Source organism: Pelophylax lessonae, assembly GCF_965119305.1.
Source record: "Pelophylax lessonae genome assembly, chromosome: 2".
Classification (NCBI taxonomy): Eukaryota; Metazoa; Chordata; class Amphibia; order Anura; family Ranidae; genus Pelophylax; species Pelophylax lessonae.
The window spans coordinates 295,265,402-295,280,290 of record NC_138769.1 but is presented as its reverse complement, the minus strand read 5'-3'; positions in this window follow the sequence as shown (position 1 = coordinate 295,280,290).

Below are 14,889 nucleotides of genomic sequence, written 5' to 3'. Positions count from 1 at the left end.
GACCTGAATCCAATAGAAAACCTCTGGGACATTATGTTTCGGTCCATCCGACGCCGCCAGGTTGCACCTGTCTGTTCAGGAGCTCAGTGATGCCCTGGTCCTGATCTGGGAGGAAATACCCCAGGAAATTGTCAGGCATGCATACAAGCACGTGGGGGCCATACAAACTACTGTGTACCATTTTGAGTTCCGGATTTTAAAGCTACTATAATGCCACTGTATTAGCACGAATGGAGTGCCCTACAGCCTACTGACCTCTGTACGCTGCCCTACAGCCTACTGACCTCTGTACGCTGCCCTACAGCCTTCTGACCTCTGTACATTTTACTTTGTATGACACGTTTAATTCAGTTCTGTAAACAACACCTTATTTTCTGGCAGTGCCCCTCCCTAGACTAGACTCATAAAATCACATTTTATTTTTTCAATTAAGAAGGGTTTGGTGAATGCGCATATGAAGCTGGTGGGGTTCAGTACCTCCAACAAGGTTAAGAACCACTGGCTTAGATAGTTCTTGTTATACAGCCCAGTGACTGTACATTATGGATCCCACAGGAAAGATGAAAAAATGAGGACAGAGAACAGGACATAAACAAATGGGGGTAATCAGAGAAGAGTAAATGGGGACAGAGCAAAGGAGATGGGGAGGAAACAGAAGACATGGTGATTGGTGGGATGTGGACAGAGCAAGGAAGATGGGAACAGGGCAGGGAGATTGAGAAGTTAGAGCAGGAAATATAGGGACAGCTCAGTCTGGGTTGCTAAACCCAGATGAATAGTTAGTAAAAAAAAAAGAAGGGCGCGTTTTTCCTGTCCATGAAGCTACGTTCACATATATGCGGTGTGGGAAACGCAGCGAATCCTGTGCATTTCCCTCACCACACTGAAATCACACGGCATTCATGCAAACTGCATGGGGTGTACATTTTAAGTTAATGACACCCCAAAAAGGATCTGCAAAGGGCAGTGCGAGTGACAGAGTTGGATTGCATAGATGTGAACACTCATGCGATCTGATTCCAGTGCAGGAAAAAAAGGGTCCTGCACCTTTGTGCAGGTTTGGTGCCATACAAACGAATGAGGAGGACACTTATTTAAGGGGGAACTCTGCTAACTCTTGTGTAAAGAGGAACTCTGATGTAAGGGGGTCCTGTCATCAGAGCCCTCTTACATCAGCGTTACCAATGCTCCCCTCTAAATCAGGTTGTCCAGGGCCCCCTTTTATCAGAGTTTCCCCTTACAGTTTAAAGGGGAACTCTGCAGATTCTGTTGAAAGAGCTCATTCAAACAGGCATTGAGTCTCGTTCTCCACACAGAGCTGCTGTCTGCTGTGTGTCCATCTTGGAGCTGCATGCAGGCAGCCCATAAAAGTGGATGCAAATGCAGTAGCTGCTTTAGATTCATATATCCACTCCTACCCACATGACAAATTTTGACATGCAAGTTTGTCCATGCAGCCACTGTGTCTGCATCCACTTCTATATACTGCCTGCATGCAGCTCCAAGGTGGTTGTATACACAACAGACAGCAGCTCAATATGGAGGATTGGTCTGAATGAGCCTTAGGCCCCTTGCCCACGCGTAGGATATAGGAGACATCTCTGATCTGGGCAACCCAAGCTTAACAGCAGGGAATGACAGAGATATACTCTTAAAGTCACCATTTACCACGTGTCACAAATCCTCTATCTACCACACACTCTCACAAGTGTCTATAACCCTTTCACTTTATTGTACTCAACTGTACATATGTTTTAAGGATTAAATACCATTTTATTATTTATCACCTATTTTGCTTGTACTTTTTCGTATTACCCCTACCTGCCTTAAAAGTCCCACTTCTCATTGGCCTGAGGTACCAACAACCTACAAAACTCTTTACCAGGGACGACGGCAAACCCGACTACACATAGGGTCATAGAGATCAAAACCCCTTTACAATAAGAAGATTGCCAAGACCCTGAAACTGAGCTGTAGCACGGTGGCCAAAACCATACATCGGTTTAACAGGACAGGTTCCACTCAGAACAGGCCTCGCCATGGTTCACCAAAGAAGTTGAGTACACATGCTGAGCATCATATCCAGAGGTTGTCTTAGGGAAACAGATGTATGAGTGCTGCCAGCATTGCTGCAGAGGTAAAAGGGGTGGGGGTTCAGTCTGTCAGTGATCAGACCATACGCCGCACACTGCAACAAATTTGGTCTGCATGGCTGTCATCCCAGATGGAAGCCTCTTCTAAAGATGATGCACAAGAAAGCCCGCAAACAGTTTGCTGAAGACAAGCAGACTAAGGACATGGATTACTGGAACCATCTCCTGTGGTCTGATGAGACCAAGATAAATTTATTTAGTTCAGACGGTGTCAAGCGTGTGTGGCAGCAACCAGGTGAGGAGTACAAAGACAAGTGTGTCTTGCCTACAGTCAAGGATGGTGATGGGATTGTCATGGTCTGGGGCTGCAAGAGTGCTGCCGGCACTGGGGAGCTAAAGTTCATTGAGGGAACCATGAATGCCAACATGTACTGTGACATACTGAAGCAGAGCATGATCCCCTCCCTTTGCAGACTGGGCTGCAGGGCAGTATTCCAACATGATAACGACCCCAAACACACCTCCAAGACTACCACTGCCTTGCTAAAGAAGCTGAGGGTAAGGAAGAAAAGGTGATGGACTGGCTAAGCATATCTCTAGACCTAAACCCTATGGAGCATCTGTGGGACATACTCAAACAGAAGGTGGAGGAGAACAAGGTTTCTAACATCCACCAGCTCTGTGATGTTGTCATGGAAAAGTGGTAGAGGACCCCAGTGGCAACCTGTGAAGCTCTGGTGAACTCCATCCCAAAGAGGGATAAGGCAGTGGTGGAAAATAATGGTGACCACACAATATTGACACTTTGGGCTCAATTTGGACATTTTAGCTTAGGGGAGTACTCACTTTTGTTGCCAGCGGTTTAGACATTAATGGCTGTGTGTTGAGGTATTTTGAGGGGGTCAGTAAGTTTACACTGTTATACAAGCTGTACACTCACTACTTTACATTGTAGCAAAGTGTCATTTCTTCAGTGTTGTCACATGAAAAGATATAATTAAATATTTACAAAAATGTGAGGGGTGTACTCACTTTTGTGAGCTACTGTATGTTCTGCAGTATTTGGCCAAAGTCAATCCCCATGGCAGCCCATGTAAAAATGAAGCATTGGCCAAAAAAAATGTGTGGCTCCTAGAAGTCCTCTAGTATTAGTTTGCCAAGTATGGTGCCCTCAACCCCCGTGGTTTGTGTACGGGCAGTGCAGTGGAGAAGGGACTGCTGGGTACCATGTTAATCTCCATATTCTTAGCTATCCAATGTTACTTGCGGAGCAGGGCTCACTGGTACCTATGTTCCTCAGTATTCGTGCAAATTTGACCCCGTGCCAGTCCTCGTGAAAATTAGGCATCGGCCACAAAAAAATGTATGTGGCCCCTGGGGGTCAGCTAGTATCCCTGTACCAAGTTTGGTGCCCATAACCCCTGTGATTCGGGTACCACAGGGCCCTGAATTTATAGTAGAGTGGCTTGCTGTATTAATCTTTGGCTCGGTCGCAGGTGGGAATTTGAGGGGCCGAAAGAGTCCAGGCTCCCACAGCTTGAGCCCCTGGACATGTTTGGGGCCCAAATCTTTGGCCCCTCAAAATTCCCTACTGTGCCATATATTATCATATCATTATATATTCCAATCCCCTCCCAGCAAAAATCCCCCCTAATCCCCTCCCAGCAAATATCCAACACCCCCCATCCCCCAATCCGCTGCCAGCACAAATCCTCCCCAATCCCCCCCCAGCACAAACCCCCCCCCCCACACACTCTCTTCACAGCACCAAGTCACATTGTCAGATTGTGTTTTCTGCAATTGTCTGTGATTATTAGCTTTTTTATTCATATATATTGCTATCATCATACTATTTTTGTATATATTACTATTTATACTAACTTTTAGCTATTTTCAGGTACACCAACATAAGTCAGCATCAGAATGCCACGACATTCACAACGCCGATCCCGTGGAAGGCGATCACGTCAGGAGGGCGGAGAGTCTCCAGTCGCCCACAGGACGAGAGGCCAACTTCGGAGGAGACGGGAGGACACAGCCAACAACAGGAGCCGTTCTCCCAGAGACCGCAGGGAGTCTGAGAACCACCCAGCGCCACAGAGACCACCGGCCGTGGAGCAGCCTATCTGTTCCATCTGCCTGAGTGAGTATGTCACAGAGGACACCAGAACACTTCACTGTTCTCATATATTCCACTCTGCTTGTATTCACAGATGGCTTTTACAAGCTGCTACTTGTCCACTGTGCCGGGCAATTATTCCTGCTGAAGACCGTGTGAACTTTACTTACATCGTGGCGTTTTATGAAAATGGAGACTTCCAAGTGGTTTTCCCGTAAGTATAAAATAACACCTTTCTCCTCAGATGCCTGGAAAACAACATGGACTAATGTAGACCAATATGTATATTTTAGCTTTTTTCTGCTTATAGTAGAAAATGCTTGGAAAAAAAAAATATATATACTGTATGTGTATGTATATATATACTCTAGACTTTTACCGCAGAAAGGAGTCCCTTCATCCTGATGATGGCACCGCCTCTCAGGTGAACACTCCAGACATTTACCGCAGAAAGGAGTCCTTTCATCCTGATGATGGCACCGCCTCTCAGGTGAACACTCCAGACATTTTACCGCAGAAAGGAGTCCTTTCATCCTGATGATGGCACCGCCTCTCAGGTGACCACACTCCAGACATTTATCGCAGAAAGGAGTCCTTTCATCCTGATGATGGCACCGCCTCTCAGGTGAACACTCCAGACATTTATCGCAGAAAGGAGTCCTTTCATCCTGATGATGGCACCACCTCTCAGATGAACACTCCAGACATTTACCGCAGAAAGGAGTCCTTTCATCCTGATGATGGCACCGCTTCTCAGGTGAACACTCCAGACATTTATCGCAGAAAGGAGTCCTTTCATCCTGATGATGGCACCACCTCTCAGGTGAACACTCCAGACATTTACCGCAGAAAGGAGTCCTTTCATCCTGATGATGGCACCGCCTCTCAGGTGAACACTCCAGACATTTATCGCAGAAAGGAGTCCTTTCATCCTGATGATGGCACCGCCTCTCAGGTGAACACTCCAGGCTTTTGCCACAGAAAGGAGTCCTTTCATCCTGATGATGGCACCACCTCTCAGGTGAACACTCCAGACATTTATCGCAGAAAGGAGTCCTTTCATCCTGATGATGGCACCGCCTCTCAGGTGAACACTCCAGACATTTATCGCAGAAAGGAGTCCTTTCATCCTGATGATGGCACCGCCTCTAAGATGAACACTCCAGACATTTATCGCAGAAAGGAGTCCCTTCATCCTGATGATGGCACCGCCTCTCGGGTGAACACTCCAGGCTTGTGCCACAGAAAGATTTGTAGGACATAACATTTTATCCTTGAGGCACCAGCGACTCTCATGAAATTGTCTCTGTATGTTTCTGCCTCCTTCTGACATCCTCCTCCATTACCTCCCAAACCTCTTTTTTAGCCCGCAACCGAAAACCCATTTCAGGAAGTTAGATCAGAAAATAAATAAAATGAATAGGTATATGGAGGAGTCTGAGATCAGTAAAAATACTTATTTGGGAAAAGAACACATACCTGAATTAGATATATATTTTTTAAACTAGATTTAAGTGTCACTTACACATCTTACAAAAAAAGGAGCGGAATTGGCCAGCTATAGGGGAGGAGGAGGCTGGTTTTTTTTTTTTTTACACTAAATAATAGCCTACAGTCCACTGCCCACTGCCCATAGCCTAGAGTCCACTGCCCACCCCCCATAGCCTACTGTCCACTGCCCACAGCCTACAGTCCACGGCCCACCGCCCATAGCCTACAGTCCACTGCCCATAGCCTGCAGTCCATGGCCCACTGCCCATAGCCTACAGTCCACAGCCCACTGCCCATACCCTACACATACCTGAATTAGATATATATTTTTTGAACTAGATTTAAGTGTCACTTCAACATCTTACAAAAAAAGGAGCGGAATTGGCCAGCTATAGGGGAGGAGGAGGCTGTTTTTTTTTTGCACTAAACAATATCCTTTTTTTTTGTAAAAAAACAAAACACATCCACGAGGTAATGACCCTGTTGTCTGTTTTTCAATAAATCACGTTGGTACACGTTAGTTGCAGTTATGTGCACTGCTCCATATACACTGCAAAGCCCATAGCCAAAGTCCACCGCCTACAGTCCACAGCCCACAACCCATAGCCTACAGTCCACGGCCCACTGTCGACAGCCTACAGTCCACAGCCCACAACCCATAGCCTGCAGTCCACGGCCCACCGCCGATAGCCTACAGTTCACCCCCTCAACAGGAAGTCAGATCACAAAACACATATGGAGATTTGGAGGAGTCTGAGATCAGTAAAAATCATTTTTTTGGAGCCCACAGCCTGCAGCCCAAAACCCACAGCCCAAATCCCACAGCCCACAGCCAAAAACCCACAGCCTGCAACCAAAAACCCACAGCCTGCAGCCCAAAACCCGCAGCCCAAAACCCATAGCCTGCAGCCCAAAACCCGCAGCCTAAAACCCACAGCCTGCAGACCACAGCCCAAAACCCACAGCCCAAAACCCACAGCCCAAAACCCACACTCCACAGCCTGCAGCCCAAAACCCACTGTATATTTTTTAAACTAGATTTAAGTGTCACTTCAACATCTTATGTTGAAAAAAAGGAGCATGATTGGCCGACAATAAGGGGAGGAGGATGCCGACATTTTAAACACTAAACAATATCCTTTTTTTTTTTTTTTGTAAAAATCCATACACATCCAGTAGGTAATGACCCTGTTACCTATATTTCAATAACTCATTTCTTACTTTGTTTTTCTGCTTCCTTGTTCTGTAACATCCTCCATGAGATCCCACACCTCTCCTTTTCCCCTTCACTTCTTCTTTGGAACGAGCAGTGCACGTTAGTTGCAGTTATGTTCACTGCTCCATGTACACTGCAAAGCCCATAGCCTACAGTCCACTGCCCACCGCCCATAGCCTACAGTCCACTGTCCACCGCCCATAGCCTACAGTCCATTGCCCACCCCCCATAGCTTAGAGTCCACTGCCCACCGCCCATAGCCTACAGTCCACTGCCCACAGCCTACAGTCCACGGCCCGCCGCCCATAGCCTACAGTCCACTGCCCATAGCCTGCAGTCCATGGCCCACTGCCCACAGCCTACAGTCCACAGCCCACCGCCCATACCCTACACATACCTGAATTAGATATATATTTTTTAAACTAGATTTAAGTGTCACTTCAACATCTTACAAAAAAAGGAGCGGAATTGGCCAGCTATAGGGGAGGAGGAGGCTGGATTTTTTTTTTTTCACTAAACAATATCCTTTTCTTTTTTTTTTGTAAAAAACCAAAACACATCCACGAGGTAATGACCCTGTTATCTGTTTTTCGATAAATCACGTTGGTTGTAGCTATGTGCACTGCTCCATATACACTGCAAAGCCCATAGCTTATAAACCACTGCCTACAGTCCACAGCCCACAACCCATAGCCTACAGTCCACGGCCCACTGCCGACAGCCTACAGTCCACAGCCCACAACCCATAGCCTGCAGTCCACGGCCCACCGCCGATAGCCTGCAGTCCACCCCCTCAACAAGAAGTCAGATCACAAAAATCATATGGAGATTTGGAGGAGTCTGAGATCAGTAAAAATCGTTTTTTTGGACCCCACAGCCTGCAGCCCAAAACCCGCAGCCCAAATCCCACAGCCCGCAGCCAAAAACCCACAGCCTGCAACCAAAAACCCACAGCCTGCAGCCCAAAACCCGCAGCCAAAAACCCGCAGCCCAAAACCCACAGCCCAAAACCCACAGCCTGCAGCCCAAAACCCGCAGCCCAAAACCCACAGCCTGCAGACCACAGCCCAAAACCCACAGCCCAAAAGCCACACTCCACAGCCTGCAGTCCAAAAGCCACACTCCACAGCCTGCAGTCCAAAACTCACAGTATATTTTTTAAACTAGATTTAAGTGTCACTTCAACATCTTATGTTGAAAAAAAGGAGCATGATTGGCCGACAATAAGGGGAGGAGGATGCCGACTTTTTTAACACTAAACAATATCCTTCTTTTTTTTTTTTTTAAATCCATACACATCCAGTAGGTAATGACCCTGTTACCTATATTTCAATAACTCATTTCTTACTTGTTTTTCTGCTTCCTTGTTCTGTAACATCCTCCATGAGATCCCACACCTCTCCTTTTCCCCTTCACTTCTTCTTTGGAACGAGCAGTGCACGTTAGTTGCAGTTATGTTCACTGCTCCATGTACACTGCAAAGCCCATAAACTAGAGTCCACTGCCCACCGCCCATAGACTAGAGTCCACCGCCCACCGCCCATAGCCTACAGTCCACTGCCCACAGCCTACAGTCCACGGCCCACCGCCCATAGCCTACAGTCCACTGCCCACAGCCTACAGTCCACGGCCCACCGCCCATAGCTTACAGTCCACTGCCCATAGCCTGCAGTCCACAGCCCACCGCCCATACCCTACACATACCTGAATTAGCTATATATTTTTTAAACTAGATTTAAGTGTCACCTCAACATTTTACAAAAAAAGGATCAGAATTGGCCAGCTATAGGGGAGGAGGAGGCTGTTTTTTTTTTTTTTTGCACTAAACAATATCCTTTTTTTTTGTAAAAAACCAAAACACATCCACGAGGTAATGACCCTGTTGTCTGTTTTTCAATAAATCACGTTGGTACACGTTAGTTGCAGTTATGTGCACTGCTCTATATACACTGCAAAGCCCATAGCCAAAGTCCACCGCCTACAGTCCACAGCCCACAACCCATAGCCTACAGTCCACGGCCCACTGCCGACAGCCTACAGTCCACAGCCCACAACCCATAGCCTGCAGTCCACGGCCCACCGCCGATAGCCTACAGTTCACCCCCTCAACAGGAAGTCAGATCACAAAACACATATGGAGATTTGGAGGAGTCTGAGATCAGAAAAAATCATTTTTTTGGAGCCCACAGCCTGCAGCCCAAAACCCACAGCCCAAATCCCACAGCCCACAGCCAAAAACCCACAGCCTGCAACCAAAAACCCACAGCCTGCAGCCCAAAACCCACAGCATGCAGCCCAAAACCCGCAGCCTAAAACCCACAGCCTGCAGACCACAGCCCAAAACCCACAGCCCAAAACCCACACTCCACAGCCTGCAGCCCAAAACCCACAGTATATTTTTTAAACTAGATTTAAGTGTCACTTCAACATCTTATGTTGAAAAAAAGGAGCACGATTGGCCGACAATAAGGGGAGGAGGATGCCGACTTTTTTAACACTAAACAATATCCTTTTTTTTTTGTAAAAATCCATACACATCCAGTAGGTAATGACCCTGTTACCTATATTTCAATAACTCATTTCTTACTTTGTTTTTCTGCTTCCTTGTTCTGTAACATCCTCCATGAGATCCCACACCTCTCCTTTTCCCCTTCACTTCTTCTTTGGAACGAGCAGTGCACGTTAGTTGCAGTTATGTTCACTGCTCCATGTACACTGCAAAGCCCATAGCCTAGAGTCCACTGCCCACCGCTCATAGCTTACAGTCCACTGCCCACAGCCTACAGTCCACGGCCCGCCGCCCATAGCCTACAGTCCACTGCCCATAGCCTGCAGTCCATGGCCCACTGCCCATAGCCTACAGTCCACAGCCCACCGCCCATACCCTACACATACCTGAATTAGATATATATTTTTTAAACTAGATTTAAGTGTCACTTCAACATCTTACAAAAAAAGGAGCGGAATTGGCCAGCTATAGGGGAGGAGGAGGCAGGATTTTTTTTTTTCACTAAACAATATCCTTTTTTTTTTTTTTTGTAAAAAACCAAAACACATCCACGAGGTAATGACCCTGTTATCTGTTTTTCGATAAATCACGTTGGTTGTAGCTATGTGCACTGCTCCATATACACTGCAAAGCCCATAGCCTACAGTCCACTGCCTACAGTCCACAGCCCACAACCCATAGCCTACAGTCCACGGCCCACTGCCGACAGCCTACAGTCCACAGCCCACAACCCATAGCCTGCAGTCCATGGCCCACCGCCGATAGCCTGCAGTCCACCCCCTCAACAAGAAGTCAGATCACAAAAATCATATGGAGATTTGGAGGAGTCTGAGATCAGTAAAAATCGTTTTTTTTGGACCCCACAGCCTGCAGCCCAAAACCCACAGCCTGCAGCCCAAAACCCGCAGCCCAAAACCCACAGCCCAAAACCCACAGCCTGCAGCCCAAAACCCACAGCCTGCAGCCCAAAACCCACAGCCTGCAGACCACAGCCCAAAACCCGCAGCCCAAAAGCCACACTCCACAGCCTGCAGTCCAAAAGCCACACTCCACAGCCTGCAGTCCAAAACTCACAGTATATTTTTTAAACTAGATTTAAGTGTCACTTCAACATCTTATGTTGAAAAAAAGGAGCATGATTGGCCGACAATAAGGGGAGGAGGATGCCGACTTTTTTAACACTAAACAATATCCTTCTTTTTTTTTTTTTTTTAAATCCATACACATCCAGTAGGTAATGACCCTGTTACCTATATTTCAATAACTCATTTCTTACTTTGTTTTTCTGCTTCCTTGTTCTGTAACATCCTCCATGAGATCCCACACCTCTCCTTTTCCCCTTCACTTCTTCTTTGGAACGAGCAGTGCACGTTAGTTGCAGTTATGTTCACTGCTCCATGTACACTGCAAAGCCCATAGCCTACAGTCCACTGCCCACCGCCCATAGCCTACAGTCCACTGTCCACCGCCCATAGCCTACAGTCCATTGCCCACCCCCCATAGCTTAGAGTCCACTGCCCACCGCCCATAGCCTACAGTCCACTGCCCACAGCCTACAGTCCACGGCCCGCCGCCCATAGCCTACAGTCCACTGCCCATAGCCTGCAGTCCATGGCCCACTGCCCACAGCCTACAGTCCACAGCCCACCGCCCATACCCTACACATACCTGAATTAGATATATATTTTTTAAACTAGATTTAAGTGTCACTTCAACATCTTACAAAAAAAGGAGCGGAATTGGCCAGCTATAGGGGAGGAGGAGGCTGGATTTTTTTTTTTTCACTAAACAATATCCTTTTCTTTTTTTTTTGTAAAAAACCAAAACACATCCACGAGGTAATGACCCTGTTATCTGTTTTTCGATAAATCACGTTGGTTGTAGCTATGTGCACTGCTCCATATACACTGCAAAGCCCATAGCTTATAAACCACTGCCTACAGTCCACAGCCCACAACCCATAGCCTACAGTCCACGGCCCACTGCCGACAGCCTACAGTCCACAGCCCACAACCCATAGCCTGCAGTCCACGGCCCACCGCCGATAGCCTGCAGTCCACCCCCTCAACAAGAAGTCAGATCACAAAAATCATATGGAGATTTGGAGGAGTCTGAGATCAGTAAAAATCGTTTTTTTGGACCCCACAGCCTGCAGCCCAAAACCCGCAGCCCAAATCCCACAGCCCGCAGCCAAAAACCCACAGCCTGCAACCAAAAACCCACAGCCTGCAGCCCAAAACCCGCAGCCAAAAACCCGCAGCCCAAAACCCACAGCCCAAAACCCACAGCCTGCAGCCCAAAACCCGCAGCCCAAAACCCACAGCCTGCAGACCACAGCCCAAAACCCACAGCCCAAAAGCCACACTCCACAGCCTGCAGTCCAAAAGCCACACTCCACAGCCTGCAGTCCAAAACTCACAGTATATTTTTTAAACTAGATTTAAGTGTCACTTCAACATCTTATGTTGAAAAAAAGGAGCATGATTGGCCGACAATAAGGGGAGGAGGATGCCGACTTTTTTAACACTAAACAATATCCTTCTTTTTTTTTTTTTTAAATCCATACACATCCAGTAGGTAATGACCCTGTTACCTATATTTCAATAACTCATTTCTTACTTGTTTTTCTGCTTCCTTGTTCTGTAACATCCTCCATGAGATCCCACACCTCTCCTTTTCCCCTTCACTTCTTCTTTGGAACGAGCAGTGCACGTTAGTTGCAGTTATGTTCACTGCTCCATGTACACTGCAAAGCCCATAAACTAGAGTCCACTGCCCACCGCCCATAGACTAGAGTCCACCGCCCACCGCCCATAGCCTACAGTCCACTGCCCACAGCCTACAGTCCACGGCCCACCGCCCATAGCCTACAGTCCACTGCCCACAGCCTACAGTCCACGGCCCACCGCCCATAGCTTACAGTCCACTGCCCATAGCCTGCAGTCCACAGCCCACCGCCCATACCCTACACATACCTGAATTAGCTATATATTTTTTAAACTAGATTTAAGTGTCACCTCAACATTTTACAAAAAAAGGATCAGAATTGGCCAGCTATAGGGGAGGAGGAGGCTGTTTTTTTTTTTTTTGCACTAAACAATATCCTTTTTTTTTGTAAAAAACCAAAACACATCCACGAGGTAATGACCCTGTTGTCTGTTTTTCAATAAATCACGTTGGTACACGTTAGTTGCAGTTATGTGCACTGCTCTATATACACTGCAAAGCCCATAGCCAAAGTCCACCGCCTACAGTCCACAGCCCACAACCCATAGCCTACAGTCCACGGCCCACTGCCGACAGCCTACAGTCCACAGCCCACAACCCATAGCCTGCAGTCCACGGCCCACCGCCGATAGCCTACAGTTCACCCCCTCAACAGGAAGTCAGATCACAAAACACATATGGAGATTTGGAGGAGTCTGAGATCAGAAAAAATCATTTTTTTGGAGCCCACAGCCTGCAGCCCAAAACCCACAGCCCAAATCCCACAGCCCACAGCCAAAAACCCACAGCCTGCAACCAAAAACCCACAGCCTGCAGCCCAAAACCCACAGCATGCAGCCCAAAACCCGCAGCCTAAAACCCACAGCCTGCAGACCACAGCCCAAAACCCACAGCCCAAAACCCACACTCCACAGCCTGCAGCCCAAAACCCACAGTATATTTTTTAAACTAGATTTAAGTGTCACTTCAACATCTTATGTTGAAAAAAAGGAGCACGATTGGCCGACAATAAGGGGAGGAGGATGCCGACTTTTTTAACACTAAACAATATCCTTTTTTTTTTGTAAAAATCCATACACATCCAGTAGGTAATGACCCTGTTACCTATATTTCAATAACTCATTTCTTACTTTGTTTTTCTGCTTCCTTGTTCTGTAACATCCTCCATGAGATCCCACACCTCTCCTTTTCCCCTTCACTTCTTCTTTGGAACGAGCAGTGCACGTTAGTTGCAGTTATGTTCACTGCTCCATGTACACTGCAAAGCCCATAGCCTACAGTCCACTGCCCACCGCCCATAGCCTACAGTCCACTGCCCACCCCCCATAGCCTAGAGTCCACTGCCCACCGCTCATAGCTTACAGTCCACTGCCCACAGCCTACAGTCCACGGCCCGCCGCCCATAGCCTACAGTCCACTGCCCATAGCCTGCAGTCCATGGCCCACTGCCCATAGCCTACAGTCCACAGCCCACCGCCCATACCCTACACATACCTGAATTAGATATATATTTTTTAAACTAGATTTAAGTGTCACTTCAACATCTTACAAAAAAAGGAGCGGAATTGGCCAGCTATAGGGGAGGAGGAGGCAGGATTTTTTTTTTTCACTAAACAATATCCTTTTTTTTTTTTTTTGTAAAAAACCAAAACACATCCACGAGGTAATGACCCTGTTATCTGTTTTTCGATAAATCACGTTGGTTGTAGCTATGTGCACTGCTCCATATACACTGCAAAGCCCATAGCCTACAGTCCACTGCCTACAGTCCACAGCCCACAACCCATAGCCTACAGTCCACGGCCCACTGCCGACAGCCTACAGTCCACAGCCCACAACCCATAGCCTGCAGTCCATGGCCCACCGCCGATAGCCTGCAGTCCACCCCCTCAACAAGAAGTCAGATCACAAAAATCATATGGAGATTTGGAGGAGTCTGAGATCAGTAAAAATCGTTTTTTTTGGACCCCACAGCCTGCAGCCCAAAACCCACAGCCTGCAGCCCAAAACCCGCAGCCCAAAACCCACAGCCCAAAACCCACAGCCTGCAGCCCAAAACCCACAGCCTGCAGCCCAAAACCCACAGCCTGCAGACCACAGCCCAAAACCCGCAGCCCAAAAGCCACACTCCACAGCCTGCAGTCCAAAAGCCACACTCCACAGCCTGCAGTCCAAAACTCACAGTATATTTTTTAAACTAGATTTAAGTGTCACTTCAACATCTTATGTTGAAAAAAAGGAGCATGATTGGCCGACAATAAGGGGAGGAGGATGCCGACTTTTTTAACACTAAACAATATCCTTCTTTTTTTTTTTTTTTTAAATCCATACACATCCAGTAGGTAATGACCCTGTTACCTATATTTCAATAACTCATTTCTTACTTTGTTTTTCTGCTTCCTTGTTCTGTAACATCCTCCATGAGATCCCACACCTCTCCTTTTCCCCTTCACTTCTTCTTTGGAACGAGCAGTGCACATTAGTTGCAGTTATGTTCACTGCTCCATGTACACTGCAAAGCCCATAAACTAGAGTCCACTGCCCACCGCCCATAGACTAGAGTCCACCGCCCACCGCCCATAGCCTACAGTCCACTGCCCACAGCCTACAGTCCACGGCCCACCGCCCATAGCCTACAGTCCACTGCCCACTGCCTACAGTCCACGGCCCACCGCCCATAGCCTACAGTCCACTGCCCATAGCCTGCAGTCCATGGCCCACTGCCCATAGCCTA